Source organism: Triturus cristatus, chromosome 3_2, assembly GCF_964204655.1.
Source record: "Triturus cristatus chromosome 3_2, aTriCri1.1, whole genome shotgun sequence".
Lineage (NCBI taxonomy): Eukaryota > Metazoa > Chordata > Amphibia > Caudata > Salamandridae > Triturus > Triturus cristatus.
The window spans coordinates 874,428,560-874,454,477 of NC_140584.1; the positions used below are offsets into that span (position 1 = coordinate 874,428,560).

The 25,918-nt window shown below is 43.8% G+C and overlaps 1 protein-coding gene across 2 annotated transcripts in view; it reads right to left on the reverse strand.

Moving 5' to 3' along the window:
- TMIGD1 (transmembrane and immunoglobulin domain containing 1) overlaps positions 1 to 25,245 on the reverse strand; it is a 59,115-nt gene extending 33,870 nt beyond the window's left edge. The window contains exon 1 of one of the 2 annotated variants that reach the window (XM_085646909.1): positions 24,972 to 25,245. The gene's annotated coding sequence lies outside the window, so the exon portion shown is untranslated. The remainder of the gene's footprint in view (positions 1 to 24,971) is intronic. The other variant, XM_085646910.1, reaches the window with a different exon arrangement.
- Between the last annotated feature and the right edge of the window lie 673 nt (positions 25,246 to 25,918).

The following is a 25,918-nucleotide window of genomic DNA, read 5'->3' on the forward strand; positions in this document are numbered from 1 at the left end:
TCAGCAAGGCCCAGGGTGGACGGGTGCAGTGGTGTCTTTTGGTGTCAGAAACGGCTTACTGGAGCAGGTCGCAGTTGAGGGGGTCCCCATGAAGAGGCTGTAGGGGACATTGAGGAGTCTGTAAGAGGTCAGCTCAAGGTGGTCTCAGGCTCTGGGGAGCTAGGGAACCTTGCTGGAACTGGTAGGCCATTTGGCCTTGGGCCAGAGACGTCGGGTGCAGAGTTAGGACTTGGGGTCAGGGTTCGGGGCTTCTTTGGGTTTGACAGTCTTTCCTTGAAGATTGTTGCTTTTGAACAAGTCCGTTGTTCTCGGGAGATTTTGATCTTTATTAAAGGCAGGCAGTCCTCCCGGGGTTTTGGAGGTCACTGGGTTGCATGACGAGTCATCTTTTGACACCGGATCGCCGAGGGCTACAGACAGGCCGGTAGGGCTTGGGCCAAATTAGTAGTTCTCTGCAGTCTTCTCTGCTGGTGCAGCTCTGTGGTGTTCGGCACTTCTTAGCTCATCAGGAACTGGAGTTCTGGGTCTGAGGATGCCACCAAAATACTAGATTTAGGGGTGTTACAAGGGAGTGACAGGTAGAGACCAATGGGCCCTTAACCTGAGGTGTCTACACCCTTCAATATGCCCACCTCCTTTTGGAGGGGGACATAGCCCTAGCCCTGATTAGAGAAATACCACCATCTTCAAGATGAGGGGCACTGAAAGGTGTTCTTCACCTCGCCTCCAGCATTTTTGGGGTGCAGTTGGCAAAGGTGGGCACACCTACTATTCTCGCTGAGTTTTCCCGCCTGTCTTCTCGCCAAAAAGGGATTGAGGACTTGAAGGGGGCCAGGTCCTTCTAACAGGAAAGGCTGGAGTTGCGTTTCAAAGGCGGCAAGGCCTTTGAAACTCCCCACCACAGATGGCTCTTCCTGACAAGGGGGGTGAGTGCGAACACCTTCACCCCAGCAAGGCATTTTTCTCGACCTCTGATTGTGAAGACACTGACCCCCATGAGGTCAGAACACTGTCTGGTGGTAGAAGGCTGGCTTAGGCAAATTGGCGACCACACTAAGGGTTGGTAGGTTTCAGGGTACCCCTCTAAGGGGTCCTCTATGAGCAATTTTTATAAATCTGACACTGGACTTAGTGCAGGTTTATTATGAAGAGATGTTTGGTACCAAACATCCCATTCTTCAGAGAAGCCATCATGGAGCAGGGGAACACGTAATAACGAGTGTCCAGCCCATGTACTTACTATGGCTTCCCTGGGCACTTACAATATCCAGGAATCAACATGGATACTGCAGGGGTATGAAGGCTCATGCATATAGCAGATATAGTGTACCCTGCCTTAGGCCTGCAATAGGGTGTGTCTTACCCATATCTAGGCTATCCTGTTTTAGGTTTAAACCTACAATAACTGATAAAACCCCACCTAAAGGAAAATAGCCATCACCAGTGTAAATATATACACACTGAAAAAACACCTTTGCAACCACAAAATAAATGCCATTCAAAGAAAGGAAAAGGTGAGTGAAAGAGTCATTTTTATTTCTTCCTGAAGGGGCCAAAACAATCTAACTTTGTTATACAAGGCAACAGCAAGAAAGACTGGGCTAACATTATTTTACTTGACTTTTGTTGTTTAGGGATGCCACTTAAATTGTTTCTTCTTCCTTTTGCTTTTTTCAGTTTTGTGGTCTTTGGTCTAAAGATGCAGGGTTTAGAAGTATGTTGTAGGTCTTTATTTAATTATTTTATAAACTGTGGAGAATCAGAAAGTATCAAAATCATATTTGATATTTTAGCTATGTCTGATTCTTTCACTGATAGGTAAAATGGCTGGGTTCATAAGAATCTTTCCCAATAAGTACCATCACATTTACCCACAAACAGAGAATGGGTGAAAGCCTTTGATATATTAGCACCCTTTTCTAGCGAGTCAGTATTGATAATGGGTGAATTGCCAAACACACAGGTTTTAAACATTCAATGCAAGTTATAGTGACAGGTATATGTGAAAAGAGTGCTGTCACCAAGCATCTGTAATAGTGGTTAAAACATGACACCAGACGTTTGGCAAACATGGAACGCTACTGCAAAATGTTCTACCAAGTTCAACAAAGGTTGGAGTGATATTGTTTGTATTTGCAGTAATTCAGCTACGTATAAGAAAAAGTTGTGTGATGACCGATCATAATCGATACCTGAGCTGAAGTGCTTCCCTGTAAGAGATCCTTCCTGCTTGCTAGATGGTATGCTGAAAGCATCTTTACAATGTTCAGAAATGTTATTTTGCAGTGTATGAGAAATGGCTTGAAATGATGCATTGAAATGCCCCTTCACCAACCAAGGTATTTGAAGTCAATGAAGCCTCCCTGAGGTACTGCACACAAGTTCTAGATCCCTTCCGTAAAGGGGAGATTTCTCCAGACTTTGAAAAGTACTGCTTCATTTTTGACCACTTCAATAACTGTGGGCATATGCACTCAGTTCAACGCATATGCTGCAGGACCTGTCCCAGAGAATCGCAATCTTCAGGTGCACGATTATTGGCATGGAAAGCTATGTCAGTGGCCAGAGTTAGAGAATTGTGTTCTGTTGCCTATCTCAAGTGCCAATGTTGAGAGGGCCTTTTCACAGATAAACGTTTACATGGGAAGAAAAGAGCCAGTGCACATGACCAAAGACTCACGAAAGAAGTATTCTATGGTGTAGTACAATAATTTTGATTTGTAAAAATGTATTTGGACCTTATATACCCTGTACGCACACTGTCTATACACATGCGCTATCTGTGCAGAAAGAAAGCAATGATAAAAACGAAACATTCCATAAACACCAGAAAAACACTGTTTCTGTTGTTTGTAATGGCGCGAAAATGTGTAACCACTGATAACTACTGTTTTTTTAAGGTATTGAAAACACTGAAAAAACCCCACCCGAATTTACCAAAAATAGAAACTGAAAACAGGAAAGCCTACCTATATCCCATGCAGTGTCTGTGGGCATTCCACACAGGGATGTGTGCCATGTCGTCTCCTCAGTTTGGAGTGCATGATCTTGGTGAGGGGACCCTAAGGTGGCGCAATTGGTGCTGCTGCCCTTGGGGTCCCTCGTCAGTGCCAATGCTCTAGGTACCAAGGGTACCATTTACTAGGGACTTACAAGGGGTACTAAAGTTGTACTAATTGTGGCATAGTGTTAGGGAAAGAACACTGTTACTGGTGGCCTGGTTAGTAGGGACTCAGTACTCTTCCGTCAAAGTTGCATCAAAAGCCAGGCAAAAGGGGGGTGGTATTGCAACAAAAACCCTGTTTCAATTCTGGGGAATTGAGACCTCTCATCTCCTGTAGTTCCTTCCATGCAGCCTCTACCTCTGTTACTTATATTTATAGCCAACATCATACGACAAGTTACTATATCAGATAATAAGCAGCTTCAGACTTTTGATCAGGCACACATCAGAGATATTTGTAAAAACTGGGAGGGTGGTTCTTAAGTAATTACCCTATGCTAGGCTACCCTATTACAACTCCTATTTTCTTCTCTTCTTACATTTCCCTTGGAAAGCAACTCACTGTTTTCAAAATACGTTAGGGGGCAATCTTCTGACAATTGCCCTTTATTGGTGCCTAATTTCCCCTCCAAGGTGTATGGGGGCAAACTTCAGTTCCACCCCTCAGGGTTCCCTGTTTGCAGTCTCACAGAATGGATATTGAATCATAAAACATCAGGGTGATGGAGTGGTATGACACACTATCTGTCCCTTTCCTGTTTAGCAATCAAAAACTGACTTCATGACGTGGATTAATAATGTCCACTAATACTTCCCCGTTCTTGGATTTGACAATCATTGCCAAGGAAGGCCTTTTGAAAACAAAGGTTTACCATAACCAACATATACAAATAGTTTATTCTCTTTTAAAAGTTTTCCTCCCCGTTCATTTTGGGAAAATGTACCTTTCGAACAGTTTCTGCATCTTCACAGGAACTGTACATCAATCACTAACATTGAAACTGAAGCCAGAATCCTATGTGAGAAATTCCCAGACTGACACTATCCCATACAAATAGTAAAAAAAGACTACAAAAGAGCTAACAACAATCATTGTGAGTCACTTCTTGAGACCCATGCAATAACATCAGAAGACAAACTGATATGTGTCCAATGTGATTAATAAGAGGATAAATAAATGCTGGTGGATTTTGAATTCCTACAACCTTGCTCTACAAAAACAATGTTTTACTTTAAACATAGTGCAAATTTAAGTAACATCATGGCACATACTAGACTCCTTGAAAGAAAACCACTTCCAGAAAAAACACTTTTGGCCTTGCCCCCTGTGAAGGGACACAACCCCCGTGGCAACTGCATTGTATGCCATCATAAAACAGTTATGAAAAACATTGACATCAGTCTTAACCCCAATTGGATTTAGAATCAACACACTACATGCATTTTGGAAAATGTGATCTATCTTATCACAAGCCCTTGTGGCCTCAAATACTATACCCACTAGAAATGATAAGATCAGAATCGCTAAACATAGAAGCAATATACGGTGTAAAAAATCTATGACCAAATTAACCAATCACTTCTTAGGGTCTAATCACATTATAGAACAACTCCACTGGATAGCTTTACATAAACCATGAATATCATTTTATGATATGAATATGAAAAATACATATTCAAATGGGAACAATGTTGGATATACAGGCTAATGCACAAAGAACAATTGATGGACAGAATGCAGAACAATGTCATACCTTCACCCCATTACAGAGATCTGGGCCTAAATCCCTCGTTTTTTTGCTCACCTTGCCTTTCCAGTTTGGACCCAGCCATATGCAAATCAGTCTTGACCCTGCACCCAATGGGAACAGTCCAGCCCGAACTGCCAGGCCAGGTCCTCCCTGGACTGGAAACAAGCATCCTAGGACCGGTTTCGGGCTTTCAGCCCTCATCAGCCAGGATAGCTTGACTCCAGTGGCATGGAGAGCACGGGACCCATGTCTGGGCATACCCGTCCCACTCGGGATAACAAATGCAAAAAGAACAATTGATGGACAGAATGCAAAACAATGTCATACATTCACCCCAGTACAGAGATCTGGGCCTAAATCCATTGAATGTTTGCATTGTCCAGAAAAACTGGGGTGGTGTGGTGAGCAAAAGAATGATGAATTGAACCCAGATCCTTGTGACTGGGGTGAATGTTTGCATTGTTCAGCATTCCATCTATCAATTGTTTCTTTTGCATATGTTGCTCTAAGTGGAAAAGGTATGCCCAGACATGGGTCCCGTGCTCACTACACCACTGGATTCAAGCTAGCCTGGCTGATAAAGGGTGATGCCCTGAAATCGGTCCCAGGATGCTTGTTTCCGGTCCAGGGAGGGCCTGGCTTGGGAGTTGGGGCCGGACTATTCCCACAAGGAACAGGGTCAAGACTGATTTGCATATGGCTGGGTCCAAACTGGGGTGGTGTGATGAGCAAAAGAATGATGGATTTAACCCAGATCCTTGTGACTGGGGGTGAATGTTTGCATTGTCCAGCATTCCCTCCATCAATTGTTTCTTTTGCATATGTTGCCCTAAATGGGAAAGGTATGCCCAGACGTGGGTCCCGTGCTCACTACACCACTGGATTCAAGCTAGCCTGGCTGATGAAGGGTGATGCCCTGAAACCGGTCCCAGGATGTTTGTTTCTGGTCCAGGGAAGGCCTGGCTTGGCAGTTTGGTCTGGACTGTTCCCACAAGGAACAGGGTCAAGACTGATTTGCATATGGCTGGGTCCAAACTGGGGTGGTGTGGTGATCAAAAGAATGATGGATTTAACCCAGATCCTTGTGACTGGGGGTGAATGTTTGCATTTTCCAGCATTCCATCCATCAATTGTTTCTTTCGCGGATATACAGGCTAGGCATACACCTCACTGGATTGAATGATGACATCACACAACATAATCTCAATGCCCTCTAATCTATAATTAAGAAGTACAAGAAGTCATCCTACAACCTCTTTTTCTTTCTGATTACTCACATACCAATGGATTCTCGACTGAACATATATTTTTATCCTAACAATTTTAAACTCATGTAATCTGATCCAGCAATTTCATATTCTGAGATAGTGAAATTTCCCTACAAACACATCTGCTTTATGATATATTTCTTGCAAAATAAATGTGCCTGTAGTGATAAGAACCGGCACTGATCTATCTCCAGCATCTGGGGTCTACTCGTATCATGTTTTGTGTGGCTAGCTTTTTAGTGGCAGCCTTGAGGATTAAAAAGCAAGCCCCCCTCAATGAAATGTTTTAAGTTCCAAGTAGATTTTAATAATCAATTTGTTATGTACTGTCTAGGGTTTGCTCTGATCCATGTAAAATTGAAATTGTGCGTTTCTTATGACATACGTTGCTATTATGTATTGTCTTTTAATGTCTTTTATGATTTTAACGAATCGAATAAAGAGTATTTGACTGACTGACTGACTGATAAGAACCACTTGTATTACACATGAATTTATGTCAAAAGTAACTGACCTTACTGTACCTTTCTATGTTTTTATTCAGTTAAAAATTAACAGTGACTTTTTTAGACTTCATTTTTTTTTATCTGGTGAATATCCAGAATTCGGTAGTGTTTTGACACAAGTAAGAAAATACCTTCTACCATCTAGAGTGCCTGTTTTATTTCCCACGAGTATTATTAATATATTAGTACACTACAAAGTCTGACAAAATACAATGCAATTTTTTTTTTACCATCTTGAGTATCTGGGTTATTCCCACTACACTATGAGATATGCCATTACATGACACAAGTTAGAGGATTTGAAAACATTTTATAAAGATACATAAAAGTTCCCATCTTTAAAGTGCTACTGTGCTTTTGGTTGATCTTGACATCCCTTCCGATGCCTATTCACATAATGTATTACAGAGAATGCGGTTTCCAGAAGCCATCGACATGGTCATGTCTTATCACAATGATGCTGTTAATCAGTGATCACAATTCAGAAAGATCTTAAAAAAGGATCCAGTAAACTATGATAATTTGTCAGCAGTGAGTTTGACATGGCTATCATTCAAATCTAAGTAAGTGAAATCTCTTTACAGATTTTCCAATTCAGGTGAACAGAGAGGGTTTCGTAACTATTAATTAAAAACCTAGATCCAACCTTTTTGTTTTTCTTTTCTCTACTGTGAAATCCTTATTGCTACTCTGATACTTAGAGATGTCCTCCCGGGATCATGCAGTGGTGGGTAGCATGTACTGAAGGTGGTAGGGCGGGGGCCGTAAAAAAATAAATAAATAGAATAGATTTACCATCCGCTTGCAGCGCAACGTATTTCTCCCTCAGGTGTCTTCTCGAATCTCTGGACCCAGGAAACTGCACTACCCAATCCTAGCGCTGCTCTCACAGCATGAGAGAAGCACTAGGACTGGAGCCAGCGGCCTCACTCCATGCTCTCAAGAGCACCGGAGGCCTGCGCTTTCTCTAATCTAGCTGTCTAAAACAGCTAGGTTGGAGAAGATTAAAATCCACATGTCTGGCTGGCCGTCACAAGATGGCCAGCCAAAGAGACTTGCGCATTTTAAAGCACGCAGCTCCCTACTGCCACTCCACAGCACTGGCCCTGCCCCGTCCTGTCACTCAGTTTGGCAAGGGTCGGTAGCTGGAAAATAAAATGGTAATAAATAGACTTTAATACCATTTTATTTTCAGCTCTGGGGCTTGTGGGGTGAGGCACCTCCGCACTAATGGAGGAGCTGACCCTGGGATCAAGCAGAATAAATACAAAGCCTGGTGGTACTCGATCTGACACGTGGTATTTCTGTGACACACTCCTGGCCACCCTCCTTTATTGATTAAACAAACTGTTATCAAAAACATACCAACACATGTTCTATTGTCAATTGCCTTGGCTCCACGAATAGTTCCAAGTTGAGATCTTATTTTAATTGATCAGCCGAAATCTGAACTTTTTGAGATTGATAATTACAAAATGGTCATGTTGTGCTAATTTTTTATTTTTAAAAACATTTATTCTCCCCTTCCCACCTTAGTGTTTGATCACAGGGAGATGTTTCTGTAAAATCTCTGGGGTTAAAAATAGCCTTTTAGCTGCTGAGCAGGCCTCACAAAAGTCTTCCAACTGTCTCGATCTGTATCCTACCACAGTTCCTTGATGGAGCTCTCACTGATGTGCGATGTTCAGTTCAGTTCACTGTATATGTCTGGTTTTATTGCATGGTACCAGGTGGACTCCAATGACTCATTTATGTGCAGTTCCACACATTTTGCTGTGTCTCAGTCTCTGTGGTTATTATTTCTTCTTGATTATTGTTTAATATTATTTAATATCTCACTGTATTCTATATATTTTTTAAAAATTCACCTAACAAATGTGTGGTCTCCCGCAGAAAAATCCAGAGGCAAAATATAAAGCGAGTAACTACTCTACTTTATCAGTTACAAATGTTTGTCCCTCTCGACTAACCCCTAGCCAGTTGACTGACTAACCACTGGTACAGTAAGATCAACAATGTTTTGGGGATCTAGTAGTCATGTTGAAGGCCTTTGACCCACCAAATCCGGGCGAAAACTATTGGCCAAAACATGTTGACATTTAATGGCTAGTAGGTGATAATACTCCAGAACCTTCTCACCCTGAATTTTTTTATCCTTTCAGGGAAATCTGAAAATAAAATTGATAAGGTTATGTATCGATCTTAGAAAGTTTTAGCTTAAGTTCTTGATTCCTAAGTATAATACCCTGTGCTCCCAAATAATGGTTGAGCCGACCCAAACATTCACACATTTTTAGGTGAAGAAATTGCCCTATGATGAAGCATGCCACAAAATATGGGTTGAGGGCATACTTTCCAAACTAGGGGAATTCTTGGTGATGTAAGAGGCATGTTTGCTCATTAATTCAGATGTGTTCTATAGCAATCAAAAACACTATTAAGGTTATCTTCTACCCATATATGGGAATGAATAAAACACCATGGTGAGTGAAAATATGAATACAGTAATAAGGCCTTTATAGAAAGACATATCAAAAGCAGACCTGTATTATGTCCTGAAACGCCCACAGTTTCCAGCACACCTCTCTGTGTTTCTTTCATATTAGTGCTCGGGTGATGGTTTGAACCCAAAAACCACAATGGTACCCCTATTGGGGATCAATTTATGAGGCCTTAAACTGTGTGTTGAAAACTCTCCTTAAATGTGCCGCCTTTTCCTTAGAGCATAAGCATCTATTGGGATATGGTTGTGGAATATCGAGCAGGGAATATCGATGTCACACACTATCATGACCAGAGTATCGAGGGCCAACATACCAACAGGTGAGAATATATATATTTTGTTAATCGAACTCCACATATACATACTTAAATGATTTATATATATATATATCTTCAAGGCATGTAGATGTGGAGTTAAGAATAATACAGCTAACCTCCCCTCTGTGCACTTCTCAATATTCTGGTTGCGATATTATGTGACCTTGATATCACATACCACAGTCCTCTATTGGCCTAGTATTTTTTTTTTGCACAACTTGTTGAGGTTCCCTTAGTTCTTAAACTCTGGCTCCTCGGTTGCTACATCTTCCCTCCCACCTGCTCACATAATAAAAACAGCAACCACATTCAAAACAACACAGAGAAAAAATTATATTTATACAATGATAAAATTCATTGTACATGTGCATTACAACTCATACAGAATTCTGCAACATTGGAAACAGACCAGACCATCATCTTTGTTCCTGATGCAAAGCAGGTGGGGACAAAGATTCATCTAATTTCTGTGAAATCTATTGATGCCCAAATTGTTTTGAAAGAAAGCCCAACTACTCACTTCTAGTAGTGGAGTATCATTGTGGAACTGTCCATGAAAGAGACTTGGACTTGCGACTTACTGGCAAACCATGCGAGTAGGCCGGGTGAGCACAAGGAATGCATGTAGGACCAGTGGGTTGATGTGAGGATGTGGTATATGCGTCAGATTCCATGATGGAACTCTTGCGGATGTGCGAGGTTCAGTTCACTGTATATGTCTGGTTTTATTGTATAGGACCAGGTAGACTCCAGTGACTCATTTGTAAGCACTACATACGTAGGCCTGCCACGTGGTCTTGGTCCTCCCTCTGATTCCTCTGCACAAGCCTTTCAGTCAGATGGAATTGGCAGTCCACTCAGTTAAGGTACTTATAGATATAAGGTCCTCGGTACAATGAAAGAGAGAGGAGGGAAAACACTGCAAGAGAGGGGAGGAAAGAGAAGCAAGATGCAGAAGGGCAGAGGAGAAAGAGAATACAGTGGAGGGAAAAGAAAGCAGCATGTGAAGACACAGCAAGGAGGGAAAAGAAAGGGCGGAGGAGAAATGAGGAGAACCCACATGCTTTGTTAACTCCACATGAGAGTTAATGGGGAAGAAAAGGGAATACAAAGACACCGAGATTCCTTCTTCATTCACCAAAAAGCAAAACTGAGGATATCTGAGAAAGCAGGTGAAAAAAGCAGGGACACAGACCATTATAGTTGATCAGTGCAGGTGCTGCAAAGAAAGTGGATTATTACCTGAGGTGGGTGACTGCCCACCTCAAGTAATAATAAAACTCCTTGTGAGCCCTTAAATTCACAAAATTAACCTGAGCTCAAATCCCTAGTACCTATGGCACAGAGAAGATAGGCTTAATTTAGGGTAATGTGTAAAGTGTTTCTGCAGTACAAAAATTGTAAGAAAGGCAAAACACCAAATAAGAAAAATCCCAAACTGAATTTGTAAAGTAGAGTAAAATTTTATAAACACAATTACACCACAATAATAACAATCCCATAAAGGAAACCAGAGATATGAACGTTTTACTTAGTTTTAGGTAAAAATAGTGCCAAAAAGCACCAAGCTCTAATAGTTTATGGAAGCGCTAGCATACATCTAGGCAGGATTTCAGGCAGACTACGATGGAGCACTATGTGGATTGGTCTAAGTGAAAGTCTGGAATTGAAAAAGTACAACTACTGTTGTAAGTCCCTCTTCAGATAGGGACTATGTCACTTTTTTATTTTTTATAAAAGGACTGAATTTCTTCTAAGTTTCATTGCAAAATGGAACTTTGTCACTTTTAGAGCAGAAAAATCCTCCCCGAGCAGGACACCTCTGAAACCGTAACTGATGTGAAACCGAAGGCTGGATATCTGTAGGTTTTTCCTGTTGACACTCAGGTTGAAAAGTTTCTAATGCAGAATGGACTTTGTCACTTTTTCGGAGGTACAGGGATCTTTGAGCATGACAGAGCTGAAATTTCATCTGGCACTGTGGAACTGACAGTGGGATACTTTTTCCTGTGGGTCCCACTGAAGCTCTGGAGAAAAAGTCATCAAACATTTCTAAACTTTCTTCTGATGCCCAAACAACCAGCCAACTGACCTTTAGAATCCACTTCTTTCTCCCGGGTACTAGAGGGTTCATGTCCAGTCCTTCAGGGTTTCTCTTAGATCACAGACAGCAGGTCTAGTCCTCTTCTGATCTTTGCAAGTCCAGAAAGAGTTCTGTGGTGGGTGCCACAATTATGGTTGGGACTAGCTAGTGGGTGAGGGTGACTCCTGGGCACTCCCTAACCAATGGGGCAAAAATTCCCTGGTTCTGGCCTATCCAGTAGTTCTTATATGCTATACAGTAAACAGGCACAGATTGCAATGTCTCAGGGCAATTCAAAGGAGGCCAAAATCTTCTGCCACGCTAAATTTGGGCTATGACAGCTGGCCGTGTGTAGGGGAGTGTGCCATGGAAATTACTAATGTCCTCCCACAACTAGCACTAATATCCAGTATGAAGCAGGCCATAATTCTGCAACCAACAATGTTACAGATGTCTGGGAAGAGAAATCTGGGTCCTTCAGCAACCAGACAGGTTATACTCAAGAATTATGTGTTGGTCCTATTAGATGCCTTGAAAGGAACACACATTTTATATGTGTTTCAGACAGGCTCTTCAGACAGGATTTGACACTGTTGTGCTAGCAGGAGGGGCAGCAGTCCCCACCCTAAATGCCCAGCTGAGATCAGAGGAGTCACCGCTATCCATTCAAGTTGGCCTGTCAATCAAAGTGGTCTATTGTGTGGCTCCTAGAAGGAATTTCATACCTCATAAAGGCTGAGTACAGACTGGGCAGCTAGATTGTAAAACTAATGTAAATTAACTTCCAGGAACGTCAGGCAGGGGAAAGGGACTTTGTAAAGGTTTTATTTTCCAAAATGTTTATAAAATATGACTTCACCATTAAATTAGAATGTTAATAAATATTAAAACAAGCCTTTGAATAACTTTTGTAGACTGTTCCTGTCAGAAGTTAAAGATTAAAGTTTATGATATGCACTTTGACATTTTCAAGGATTCAGCTACAGCCCTAACAGCGAAAATAGCTTTTGGAGCCTAGTGATTGGAGAAACATGCCAACTTTTATTTTACACTTGTTTCACTTTTAAATATCAGGCACCCTACCTTGTTGGCAACAAGGTGGATTTAGCGATGACTTATTAATATTTAAAAGTATAGTTTCTCACATGTCAACGAGGGTTATTCTGACAGGTTTGATACCAGGGTTTTATGCTGCTGCAGACTACACATGGTAGTCCTGAAGATATGTGTCAGGTCTGTTCTGTGGACAATGGGTACTGCAGTCCACAAATGGTATTTATCTTTCAGTCTCTAGGTACAGTTTCTACACCAGATACTAGGGACACAGAGGCAAGTTAAATATGTCAATCAGGGATAAGCCAATTTAATAATGTTGAAAGGGGGAGCACAGGCACTTTTCTCCTGCTTAGCGGGGTAGCAGTGCATAAAGTTGTAAGTCCACCAAATATAGGGTCCAGAAAATGGTGAAAAGTCTGGGGTAACCTTGAAGAAAAGGCAGATTTCCTACAGAAAGCTATTAGTACTCAAGAAAAATGCCCACATGCCAGCACTCCTGGTTTAGGTACCTAAACCAGCCTCTAAATGTCCTAAATGGCTTCAATTTAGCTTTATCCTTTAGCCAGGGCAGCCTGGGAAAACATGGTGCCAAAAGAGATACCTTCAGACCTGTTCCTGCTATGAGACTAAACAATCACTATTCGATTAACTAGCTGCTCATCGCTGCAAATAGTTTTAAAAAGTTCATTGCTGTTTCCTTCATGTGAGTGCCCATGCCTGTGTTAAATGGACAGTACACTGATGATGAGGCAATTTACGTTTACCTAGCTCACCTGATGCTTAGTAATGTCTGTTATGTGGTTGATCAGGCGCACCTAATACTATTAGATGAAAGGGATACAATTCATGTCACTGTGGCTAAACCAATGCTTGCTACAGTGGCTGCGCTCATTGCGATGCAATGATGGAAAGACTTTGAAAGATCTTGAAAGAGAAAAGATAATTATATAGTATGACTTCCAGGAACTGAAGTCTTCACGTAATGTGATTGGCTAGCAGTCAACAAGATCGTGGCCTTCTCTTGAGGGAGTACTCACCTGATGATTCTCAAGCCACTGAAGAAGTGGGTAGTAAAGCTTGCACAGGAAGGACATTGTGGGATTGTGGCCAGCAAGAGACCGAGTCTCCAAAAAGTGTGGCCCCTTTTCTTCATTGACTTGTCGAAGAAATACCTTGTAAGTGTCATGTATGTCAAAGACTGAGCATAGACAATCTCTCCAGATGCCTCACTGTCTACTGAAGTCTAAAAGGCAATAGCCCTTCCCGAATTCGTTGGCAATATTCCCTTCAGCTAGAATTCACTGATGGTCATGGATGAGTTCGCCGGATTCCCTGATGTTTTGCCACTCATAATCCCTGCTGTTGAAGCAGTTAATTCATCTCGAATGCATATATTCTGGAAACTCTTCATTTCAAAGGTGATAAAGTAAGACAACGGTCCTATGTTAAATACAAATTTGTTGACGACATGGTTTTCTGATGCCGCAAAATAATTCCACTATGGCTACAAGTGATGGAGGGCTTCATGCCAACATTGAAGAGATTGTAGATCACCAAGTTCACCAAGATGCCCATCTCCAGTTTGCTGTATCAGGGATTGAAAATCTCTAGCTGAACTGCTGTTTGGGAGAAAGATTAGGGAATGGATTCTGCTGCATTCATTGTCCCTTCAAAGTCACTTGATAGTGCAGCAAGTAAACTTCCAGAGAAAACATTGCATGAAGGACTATGCAGACAGAAGGAGGGCAGCCAGGCAGTCTCACTTCTGTCAGGATGACATGGCTATGGTTTGCTTAAAAGGATCTCATAGTTGTGACCTTACCTTTGACTCACATTCTTACAAATGATCACTGAGTGGACATATGGCCATACTGTCGCCCATAGGGCCAGCCCTCCATTGTGTCATCCAATGAAGAGTATGCAGATTGTGAAACTACCAACAGAGAAATAAACTTGGAAGACTTTGTCCTCCCTGCTCTTTAATGACGTAGATTAGTTGTTCTTAACCTTTGGTCCAGGGACCCCTGGGCATCCGTAACTGTTCAGAAAGTTAACTAGAACTAACAGATTACTAAACAGTATATAAATAAAGAAGCACAATGTACAAATGAAAATATTAAAACATCTCTGCAAATGTGTAGGAATTTAGAAATTGGCGGCTAAAAATTAAGTTAGTATCCTCAAATTGATTTGTGGGAGCAGTGCAAGTGCATCAAACAGAATATAGTATGGACAACGAGTGGCCTCAATTGAATTTAGAAAAGCTACAACCTTCCTATTAAAATTTTAATTATTTTCATATTTGTTCATGAATTAAATAAAATAGGTCATAATTTGTGTATTTGTTTGATGAATGCTTGTTCCTGTTTTTTTTGTATATTGTTTTGCCAGCATCCTCAGCTTCCAAGAATGACTCAGTAAGGATCTCCGGATTCTAAAAATGATTTAGTAGGGGCCCTCAGGTTCCAGGAATGATTAAGTGGGGGTCCACAGAAGTCAAAATGTTAAGAATTACTGAGGTAGATGGTTTCTCTAATTGACTGTTCAGTCAGCCTTACTTCACAATTTTCCTGCGATTCACCAAAACCTTTACTCTGGACTGACCACTCACTTATTAACTTCCAGATTCCCACACGCAAAGCGAGGGGTAAATTGCCCACTCATCAAAAAAATCTATCTAGACAGTGGTATAAACTTACACCAGTCTCATGGGCCAAAGAGCAGACATCCAATATCCACTCTGACAACTCAGACGTGAATCAAGCGCTTTGTAACTTCAACAGAGCGCTGAATTCTGTTTTTGATCAAATAGCCCCTCTTAAACAGAATGAAAGAAACTACAAAGACCTCACACACCTTGGTATTCGATAGGACTAAAGATAGAGGAAGCCTTGTGCAAAAGACTAGAAAAAAGGTGGTACCAGACTTATCACCCCACTGACAAAAATACTTATAAACTGGCCATAACCACGTATGATCATATCAAGGACGCTCGCAAACTATATTTGGGGAAGAAAATAGCTCAAACTGGAAATGCCTCCAAAACCCTTTTTAAAATACTCAATCCTTGACAAACCCAGACACATGCTCTCAAGAACCAAATCTGTCGCAATCACTTTGCGATGCCCTAGCTAATCACTTTGAAGAGAAAATCAAAGTGATCTACCAAAACTTCCCCAGTGCTCTTGATCAGCCTGTTGACAAGCCGTTATTCTTTACTCTTCTTCCTGAGGGTATTGAGAGTCTAGGTAAATTTGAAGAAATTTCACTAGCGACAATTCAGAACCTTTTGATCTCAGAAAAATCTGGTTCATCCATAGATGTCTGCCCTTCTAGAACTATGGCAGACCTCTCATATGAGCTGGCCCCTTCAATCTGCTCTCTATTTAATCTATCTATCAACAAGGGAAAAATCCCATTAGACTGGTAGACGGCCCAGATCAGACCCATTCGAAAAAAGGCCAATCTGACATCGATGGATCTTATTAACTACTGGCCTATCTCGCTCCTCCCTCTACTGGGGAAGTTGCTGGAAAAGCACATCAATAAGCAACTCACAAGCTATCTGGAGTCAAATAGCTTATTAGACCCTTCTCAGTCATGCTTTAGACCACTACACAGCACAGAGACGGCCCTGTCGGCAGTTGCCGACTGCATCAGATGCTCTCTCAATGCAAATGTACTTTCAACGTAGGTGCTGCTGGATTTGTCAGCAGTATTTGAAACGGTATCCTAAGCTTCTTGGTAGACTACAAGAGATTGGGATCCATGGAATGGCTCTAGAATGGCTGGCTGTCTTCCTTTAAAATAGAACCCAATGGTCATTCTGGGCTCTTATAAGTCACGAATCATGACTCTGGATAGCAGATTTCCTCACGTCTCCTGTCTCAGCCCTACGCTTTTCAACATTTATGTAGCCCCCATGCCAAAATTATCAGAGCTTTTGACTTTGAGATCATATCATATTCGGATGATGCCCAGCTACTTTTTTTCTTTGAGAAAAATATGACTAAATCTAAAGAATCTTTTTCTGCTGGGATGAAAGTCACTGCTACCTGGATATCCAAAAATAGACTCCAGCTACACACCACAACAAAGGAGATTTTGTTATTAGGGAGGGCCCAACTACTTTGGTCACCGGTTTGGTGGCCATCAGAATTGGGTATGGCCCCTTCACCCAAACTAGTGGTAAAAGATATTGGAGACCGGCTGGACCAATCCCTCACTATGAAAGAACAAATCTCTGCCACTGTAGGCTCATGTTTTTACATTTTGCGTATGCTGAGAAGAGTCTTTCCTTTATTACCACTCTCCACAAGGAAAACTTTAGTCCATCCACTGGTTATTAGCCATCTAGACTATGGCAATTCACTTTTGGCCTCTCCAAATGAGAAGTTGCTTTCTAAACTTCAGGTAATACAGAACACCGCCGCACATCTTATCTGTAACCTCCCCCCTGGAACAGCATCTTCCCATCTTCTACAGACCCTACATTGGCTACCTGTCAGAAACAGAATTATCTTTAAGATCTGTCTAACTCACAAGGCTCTCCATGGTAAGGGACCTACTTATTTATCATCAGCGGTCACCCACTATACCCCTTCCAAACTCCTAAGATCATGCGACAAGGCTTTGCTTAAGGATCCCAGTTTCAGAAGGGCCAGGTCTAGAAGCAGATCGTTTTACTTCCTCGCCCCCCACTATTGGAATAAACTGCCACTGCAATTACGTATTTGTGAAGACTACTTCCATTTCAGGAAAGTACTCAAGACTCACCTATTGAGGGTAGCCCTCTTTCTCTGTTGTCCTGGTCTCGCACCAAGATACCCCTGCGGGTGTGATTAAACCATTTAATAAATCAAAATAACATTACATAACAACATAATATGCTTAGTGGTGTAACTAAAGCCCCCTGCAGCCCCTACAGTGTGGGGGGCCCTTGAGCTCCAGGGGGCCCCCTCAGCAAAAGTGGTAGGTGGTGGGAAGGAGAGCCATCTCTGTGTACTTTGCAGGGGGGAGCCCTCAAGTTCTGTTATGCCATTGAAACTAGCATGACTGAACTCAGGCTGTTGCAGCCTAATCACTACTCCCTTCTCCCCTGGGGCCTCCTGGAAGAATCATTGCAGTCAGGAACTGAATACCAAGTTGCTGATTTAAGTCGGGGTTAAACGTGGCATCATCACTGTAATGCGTCCTTGATTTATCCATGGTGACAACACTTCCAGTGTCCACACTCATTGAACGTGGAGCGGGAGCAGAAGCAGAGGCCTTCCTCCATGTCTGAGCAGACCAGAGCCCAACGCACACCAGTGTAACGAAAGTGATTGCTGCTACCTTCATCTGAGCGTCAGTGGCAGTGCTACAGAGACCGCACAAGGATAACACTTATAAATCTGGAATTTGTGAATTAGCCTGGCCTGACGGTGTTTAGCGGCCTATATGTATGGCGAGCAGAACAAATATACAGTACACTCAGTGGCTGCTCGGCTAGTGGTCACGTGCGACCCTAGCCCTTTTATTTATACCCTTGGGTCGAGCCCGACCACGAGGGGTGCATGCAGCTATATTGTAGGGGAGAGGCCGGGTAGTCAATGGGCGGTCCGACCTTTTAAAAGAATTGCTGTTTAGGCATTCGATTTTAGTTAACAAAAAAAAATAAAAACATATATGCATCAAAGTGTCAACACAAAATCTCTCAACCTCTGGCTGGGCACTGGATTTGGCCGCAACAGGTCCCGTTGACATCTCGACCCTCCGACTGGATCACATTTACTACTGAGATTGGCACTCGTGACGCTTCCCGACGGCACCTCTGGGAATTCCGGGGACAGGCCGTCCTGCCTGCTGTATTCCGATGTCACCACCCCAGTCGGTTGAGAAGGCGGCGCACACCTTGGCTGTCCACCATGTCCGGAAGATCATCGCCACTTTCCAGCCCACTTTCTTCTCCTCGTGTGGGGCTTGCTCGGGCAGCATTGTCAGGTATGGCCTTGAACCAAGATACATTCCTCACCACTGTATGCCGACCTCGCTGGGCTGTTATTATGGTGCCATTCACCAGTGTCACCGTCCACACCTCAGGCTCGTAGGGAGTGCGGAACTTTCACCCCGGGTAACGTTCGCACTACGCGGGTCCCTACTTGCAGAGCTAGAATCCTTGCTCGCCGATCCTTGGTGGCCTTTTCATATATTGTCTGTTGTTTCTGTTGAGCCTTTTCTATGTCCAGGCTGTGCGGCACCCACTCAGTGTCCTCAGGGATGATGTCCCAGGGTGGCCGTTTGAGCAACAGAGTGCAGGGGCGCATCCTGTTGTGGAATGAGGGATCTATCTGCATGCCTGCAGAAATTGTTGAAGGCACTCTGCGGCATCCTGGCATTGATCCACTTGATCTGAAGGGCTCGATTCAATGTTCTCATAAATCTCTCTACCTCTCCATTGGCTGGTGGCCATTGGGGTGTGATTTCACGGTGTCTTATAGCCCTTCCTGCCAAAAAATCATAAAAGTCTTGCCCCTGGAATGGGGGTCCATTGTCAGACTTGATCTCTTCTGGGAGTTCGAGCAGTGCAAAGGTTTTTTCAAGTACGGGCTGTACATGGACAAAAGCGGTGGAAGCCACCAGTTTGACTATGGGAAATTTGGAAAAGGAATCCAGGATTACCACAGTGTTTTGCCCATCTGAGAAACTCCCAAAGTCTATGCTGATTTTTGTCATTGGCGTTGGGTATGGCTCGTCTGTCAACACGGGTGCAGGAGCGGGGTCTCTGCCAGTGATCAATCAGGGATGGCAGTGTCGGATCTCTTCATCCACCAGTTCATCAATGCTGGGAAACCACACTTTTGCGTGGAGTCTCGCCTTGGTTTTTGCCGCTCCTTGGTGACCCTTTGAGCGAGCACAACTATCTGGCTGTGAAGGCTTTTTGGAACGACTATCCTCTGTCCCCATAGAACCAGGCCGAATCCACTAGTGCTCAGTTTGTGTTGCACTCTCCAGAGTTGGCGACGCACGTTCTGTTCATCGGCCACTAATGACTTGGAACCGTCGAGAAACCAGTGCCATTGCCCTTGAGCCAGGGTCTCTTTCACCTAGACACGGGTGTCATCTGCATCCGTGGCACTTTTTAGGTCTTTTCGAGTGAAAGCTGCTGGGCAGGCGAGGAGCTTCACAATGTTTATGAAGCATTCTGTGTGCTCTTTGTCCATCGTTTGTCCGCTTAGGTGACATGGTGACAGGTGTCGTGACACTAAGTCGGTGGGATGGTCGGTCCCTGGTCTGTAGATCAGCTGGAATGAATATGCATGGAGCTGTACAGCCCATTTCTCTATCCTTGGTTTTGCCAGGTGGGATGATCCATTGAACAGAGGTAGAAGCGGTTTGTGATTGTCACCACCTGAAATTGGTGACAGCAGAGGTAGAGGTGGAAGTGTTGCCACGCCCACCTGATGACCAGGGCCTCCGACTCTATCTGTGCGTAGCGGGTCTCCGTAGAAGATAGTACCAGCCTGACATATGCGACAGGAACACAGGCCCCCTTGGCATTCTCTTGTAGGAGGACAGCCTCGAGCCCTACAAGGCTGGCATCCCTGACCAGTTCAGTTCTTCTCCTTGGATGGAAGTAGGCCATGGTAGTTTGGTCCAGCAGCACTTTCTTGATGTTGTTGAAGTAAGTTTCTTCCTTGGGGCCCCAGGTCCACGGTATGATGGTCTTCATGAGTTGGCGCAGTGGTTCTTACAAAGTGGCCGAACTGGGGATAAATCTCCCGCAGTATGTTACCATGCCAAGGAAACATCTCTGTCAGGTTCTGTGGGACCGGGGCATTCTGGATGGCTTCTGCCTTGCAGGGATCAACCTGGAGTCCATCTCTTGAAAAGACGTAGCCAAAGAAGTTAATTGAACTCTGGTAGAATGAGCATTTGTTCCAGTACATGAGGCCACAGTCCGCAAGGCATTGGAGGGTGGCCTGCAGTCGGACATGGTGCTCCTCAAGGCTCTGGGAGTATATGAGGATGTCGTTGCTCAGGTTAATTACTCCTACCAGGCCTGAGAGGGTCCCCTTGATCGCATTCTGGAACACCTTGGCCACTGAGGAAATGCCAAAGCTGAGCTGGGTGTACCGCCTGAGGCCCACGTGCAAAGCAATATATTGCGACAAGGGACACGTCAATCATAAATAACAGTTGTTTTTTAATTTATGAAAATATGCAAGAAATATATAGTTCAAGTGCTCACATAAGAGAGTGACAACAAGCGTGATGTGATAAGTGAGAGAGACATTAAAATATATACATCCCATTGACAATTATGACAAGTCCTAATGAATAATTAGTACACAATATAAGGAGTTCTTGTTGTAGGTGGTCCACCTACAACAAAAACTCCTTATATTCTGTTGTCAATGTGATGTATATATTGCTTTGCTCCCTTAGATATCAAGTATCAATCTGAACCTAAACCTATTGTTCCTAAATCTAACTCTGCCCTTGTGAAATAAAGTTCTTTCTCATCGTTACGCATCTCCTGGAAAGGCTTATCTTTTTGCCCACATTCAAAGTTAATCAATCCTACAAGCTAAGCTACATTACTAAAAAGTAACATTATGGCCCGGTAAGATTAATAGCTAACCACACAGCAGAATATTGCATGATCAGGAGACAGGAAAAACAAATATAACGTTGGAGAGTTAAAGGCCAGCTGCAGAGCTCTCCTAGTTTGTAAAGCAAAAGAAAAGAGTTCCAAACTTTTCTCTTGCTTTATAGTAGTACCACATACCTGTTGACGGGGTATCAGTAAAGCTTTACATTTTATTGTATCCCTCCTGCAATACTGTTTTGTACTTCACAATACACTGCCGAGACATACAGGTGTGGCAGAGGTCTTTTTGCGAGTCCCGGGTCATTTATGCCAGGTTGCTTAGGGAAAGTGAAGCCCAAGCGACTGGCGCCATCTACTGGTCTCTCCATGTTTGAAGCCTCATCAATAATTAAGCAAGTGGAAAATGTGTATTTTAAGGCAAAGCCCAGGGCACTGCAAATAAGTGGAGCCTGAATGATTATCGCCCCTCTTCCCCTCCTTTGTGCTGACCCTGACATTGCGTGCTGTATACATTTAAACAATTCACATGTTGTTTTCCATGGGTGGTGCATTCTAGACATGATTGTTAGATTGACAACATTGCAAACACATGGTTTTCAGTTTACATGCTAGCGCTTTCCCAACCCGTAGCATGTTGAGACCTGCTTAGAGAACTACGGATTAATGAAAATAAACAAAACATAATCAATTTCGTAAGTTCACAACCTCTTTCCTTATGTGCTTACCTAAACAGTGAGACACAGATGAAAACGATTATTACAGACTGGAAACACTTTAAACATAGGCAAAGTCATGAAGAATAAAGAATGTTTCTGAGACCTATTTAGTTCTAAGAATGAGACAACAGATATTTGTGTAGTTTTCATCTACATATTCAGCATGCTGCATAGCAAAGTGAAGGAGATGCATTTGCTAAAACAATGCAAAAAAATACCCCAAAGCTGTTTCGTTCAGCAAAATGGCTCCCAGTTCTCGAACATTCTGGTGGGTACGGTGGTGCTTTAGGCCTTTATTAGAACTGTGTGAGCCTCACAGACCGGTATTATGAAAACAAGGTGTAGAGATGCGTGAGCTAGGACTGTGAACAGTCTTGTTTCCTCTCCTGCAATTAATCTGCCTGGTAGATTGTGTCCTGCGAGCAGCCAATCAAAATGCAGCATTCTGAATACAGTTATCTGATTTGCAACACAAAGAATGTTGGGGACTATTTTTGAAAAAATCACTCAGTGCAGCAAGTTATCATGCTGCGCTGCACCGCGTGACAGAGAAAGAGCAGGAATGTGCTGTTTTTAAGGCAATACGGCGCATTCCTGTCTTTTCCTCTGCGCTGGCCCCCTTTTGGCAGCCTAGCGCTATTGCAGGTACCCTTGCACATGCATTGCATGCAGGATTGTTTTTAAAGCAACCCTGAGAGGCATTTTCCTCTTTCTTTGTGTGCTGCAGAATGGGTACACATAGAAAGAGGCAGTAACAGGGAGAAATAAAGTTCTTTCTCATCGTTACGCATCTCCTGGAATGGCTTATCTTTTTGGCGCATTCCCAGGTTTACCAGTTCTGGTAAATATGAAAATGCGCCAAAAACAATGGGATTTGCGCAGGAACACCCACGCATCGCCCGCAGAACGCCATCCCTGGGCAGAGTAAGGTAACACAGCGATTTGCTCTCCTTTCACACAACGCAGCACAGCAACTTTGCTTGCTGCCCTGTGTTGCATGAAAGTTTGGCAAATATTCCAAATGTGTCCTTGGAGTATGGAGGAGGAAACGAGTACCAGGTATCATAAACTGTTTTGTAATATGGACCTTGTTGCAGCCTTTGGAAACATTGCACAATTATGGGGAGTGCCCCATCCTCTTTCATTTAAACAGCGGAGCAACCATTTGGATTGATGCGTGGGTGATCAAAAATCTATACATATATGAAGTCGTGGCTGTCCCCACAAATTTGAAAAGATACGTGGTGCATGGATTACTGCTGCCCGGTTGTCCTATGCTGTCCTCTCTTGCTATGAACAGTGTTGCAGGGAGATGGTGGATTGTTCAGTCGGCGCAACAAATGTAACTTGAGAACTGCCTAAAGTGTACGTCCTGATTACATGGCCGGATGCTGCCCAGTTATATAGGGACTGTACAGTTACTGTATGTTTCTTGTGCTATGTTATTGTTTGGTTTGACATAAAAATAAAAAAAGTTACAAAAAAAGTAAGACAGAAAAAGAGTCAACAACACACCAGATTCAAGACTTCTACAGAGAGATCTCCCGGTTAGAAGTCTAAGGTTTAGGAAAGAGCTGCTCCTATATCACAGAGAGAAGCTCCTTGTTAGGAACCAGAGGTTTAGGAAGGAAGAGGTGCAGCTGCTGTATCTCTTAGGCAGAGCTCCCAGCAAGGAGCCCCAGGGTTCAGAAGAGGAGCTGCTCCTATGTCTCATAGGTAGAGCTCCTGAGGGAAGTCTGAGGGATCTGAAGCGGAGTGGCCCCTGTGTCGATGGAGCTCCTGATTAGGAGTCTGAGGGTTAGGAAGAAGAGCAGCTCCTGTTTCGATGAGTCAGAGCTCCTGGTTAGGACTATGAGGGTTAGGAAGAGAAGCGGCTTGTGTATGTCTGAGATGGAGCTCCTGGTTAGGAGTCTGAGGGCGAGGAAAAGGAGCAGCTCCTGTATCAATGAGATGGAGCTCCTGGTTAGGGATAAGGAAGAGGAGTGGCTCCTGTATCTCTGGATGGAGTTCCTGGTTATGAGTCTCATGGATCGGAAGAGGGGCAGCTCCTGTATCTCTGAGATGGAGCTACTGGTTAGAGAAGCAGTTCTTCAGTCTGGCAGTAAAGTTTCTTGTAGGAGCTCATCTCCTCCTTTATTTCAGTGGGAGTGCTGCTGGTTAGGAATCTGGGGGATAGGTAGAGGAGTGGTTCCTGCATCTCTGAGATGGAGCTTCTGGTTAGAAGTATGAGGGATCAGAAGAGGAGCGGCTCCTGTCTCATGGGCAGAGCTCCTGGTTAGAAGTATGAGGGATCAGAAGAGGAGCAGCTCCTGTCTCATGGGCAGAGCTCCTGGTTAGAAGTATGAGGGATCAGAAGAGGAGCAGCTCCTGTCTCATGGGCAGAGCTCCTGGTTAGAAGTATGAGGGATCAGAAGAGGAGCAGCTCCTGCCTCATGGGCAGAGCTCCTGGTTAGAAGTATGCGGGATCAGAAGAGGAGCAGTTCCTGTCTCATGGGCAGAGCTCCTGGTTAGAAGTATGAGGGATCAGAAGAGGAGCAGCTCCTGCCTCATGGGCCGAGCTCCTGACTAGGAAGAGGAGCAGTTCTTCAGTCTGGCAGTAAAGTTTCTTGTAGGAGCTCATCTGCTCCTTTATTACGGCGGGAGAACTGCTGGGTAGGAGTCTGACAGTGACACCGAGGAGCTGTTCCTTTACCTCAGAGGTAGAGGGTCTTCCAGGGCATCATTTCTTGTATCGCAGTGGAAGCGCCTCAGGTTGAGAGGGCGAGGCTAAGGGTTACAGAGAGGAGCTGCTCCTCAAACTCGGCACACTTAAAGCCCTGACAAGCCCTAGAAGTGTTTTGTAAGGTGTGGGACTCACTCTGCATGCATTTGAGCTTGCAGCAGGCAATATTTGTGGTAATTTCAGGGGGATAACAGCAAAAACCACCCCACCAGATAATAAAACAGACCCACAAGCAAGCCACTGGAACGGCCCACACACTGACCCGTAGAAGGTGCCCTTCTGGCATTACCAGATTGCACTACAGGCCTGTATGACCATGCCGACCTCCCAATCTATCGGCTATAGCAGCCACGCACACAAGACACAGAAGGTCTCCAAGCCCATGTGTAAACTCTTTAAACACACTGGACGTCTCATCCCAGGTTACCCCCTTCGCCCACATCTTTACTTACCAGCGTCCGTCCTCTCTGTGGCTCTTCTCCCGACTGCAGTACTCAGACGCGTCCTTGCAGCCCTTTCACTGCCTCGTGGCCTTGGCTTTTATTGTTAAATGAGGCAGATGATGCGCGCGCTCAAGGCCGCGCCACTTTATGGGCTCCTGTGTAAACAGGAGTGGTAAGGGGCCTCGGGACATTCCTCCGCCAGGTGAATGGCAGCGGGGGCATCTTCCCACACCTGGGATGGGCAGGACACGGGCAGCTGGCTCAGAGGCAATCACATTTTGATGACGTGCACAGACAGTCATGTGCATTTTAGTCTGGACATTTTTGCATAAGGTGGAGTTTGTGGCATGTTATGACGACAGGCCAGTTTTTGGATACTGTCCGGTTAATATTACTACGTGACATTAATGGCTATAAAGCTCCGGTGTCCCCGAAACAAGTCAAACTTAGATTGTATTTTTAAAGTGCTTGAACAGGGCGATGGAGGCAGCAGTGGCCCTCGAGATATTTTCTGAAGGCGAGTAAGTTGAGATCATGGGCGAACATTCAGGTCTTGTGTTGTCTCTTGAGGGCTGGTAGTTTGAGCCAAGACTATGGTGGTTTGCTGAAGGGCTGTACGCTGAACTGTGGCATAGACACATGGTTTTGAGTGGTCTTCTGAAGGCTAGATGGTTGGGGATTGTGAAGGAATGGGTTGGGCATGTGTGGGTTGCATTGTGAAGGTTAGTAGATTTAGGCTGGGTTGTTGCAGATGCATGGGGTTTGAGTTCTTCTGCCTTCTGTGAAGGCTGGTAGCATGTGGGTTTTGGGAGAACTGCTGACTTTTTAGTTGTTTTGTGGCAGTTGTTCAGTTGGGTTATTGCATCGGGTCTGAGTTTTCTGTGAAGGTGGTAGGTAGTGGGGTTTGGAAGAACTGTTGAGTCTTTAGTTGTTTTGTGAAGGTTGTTCAGTTGGGT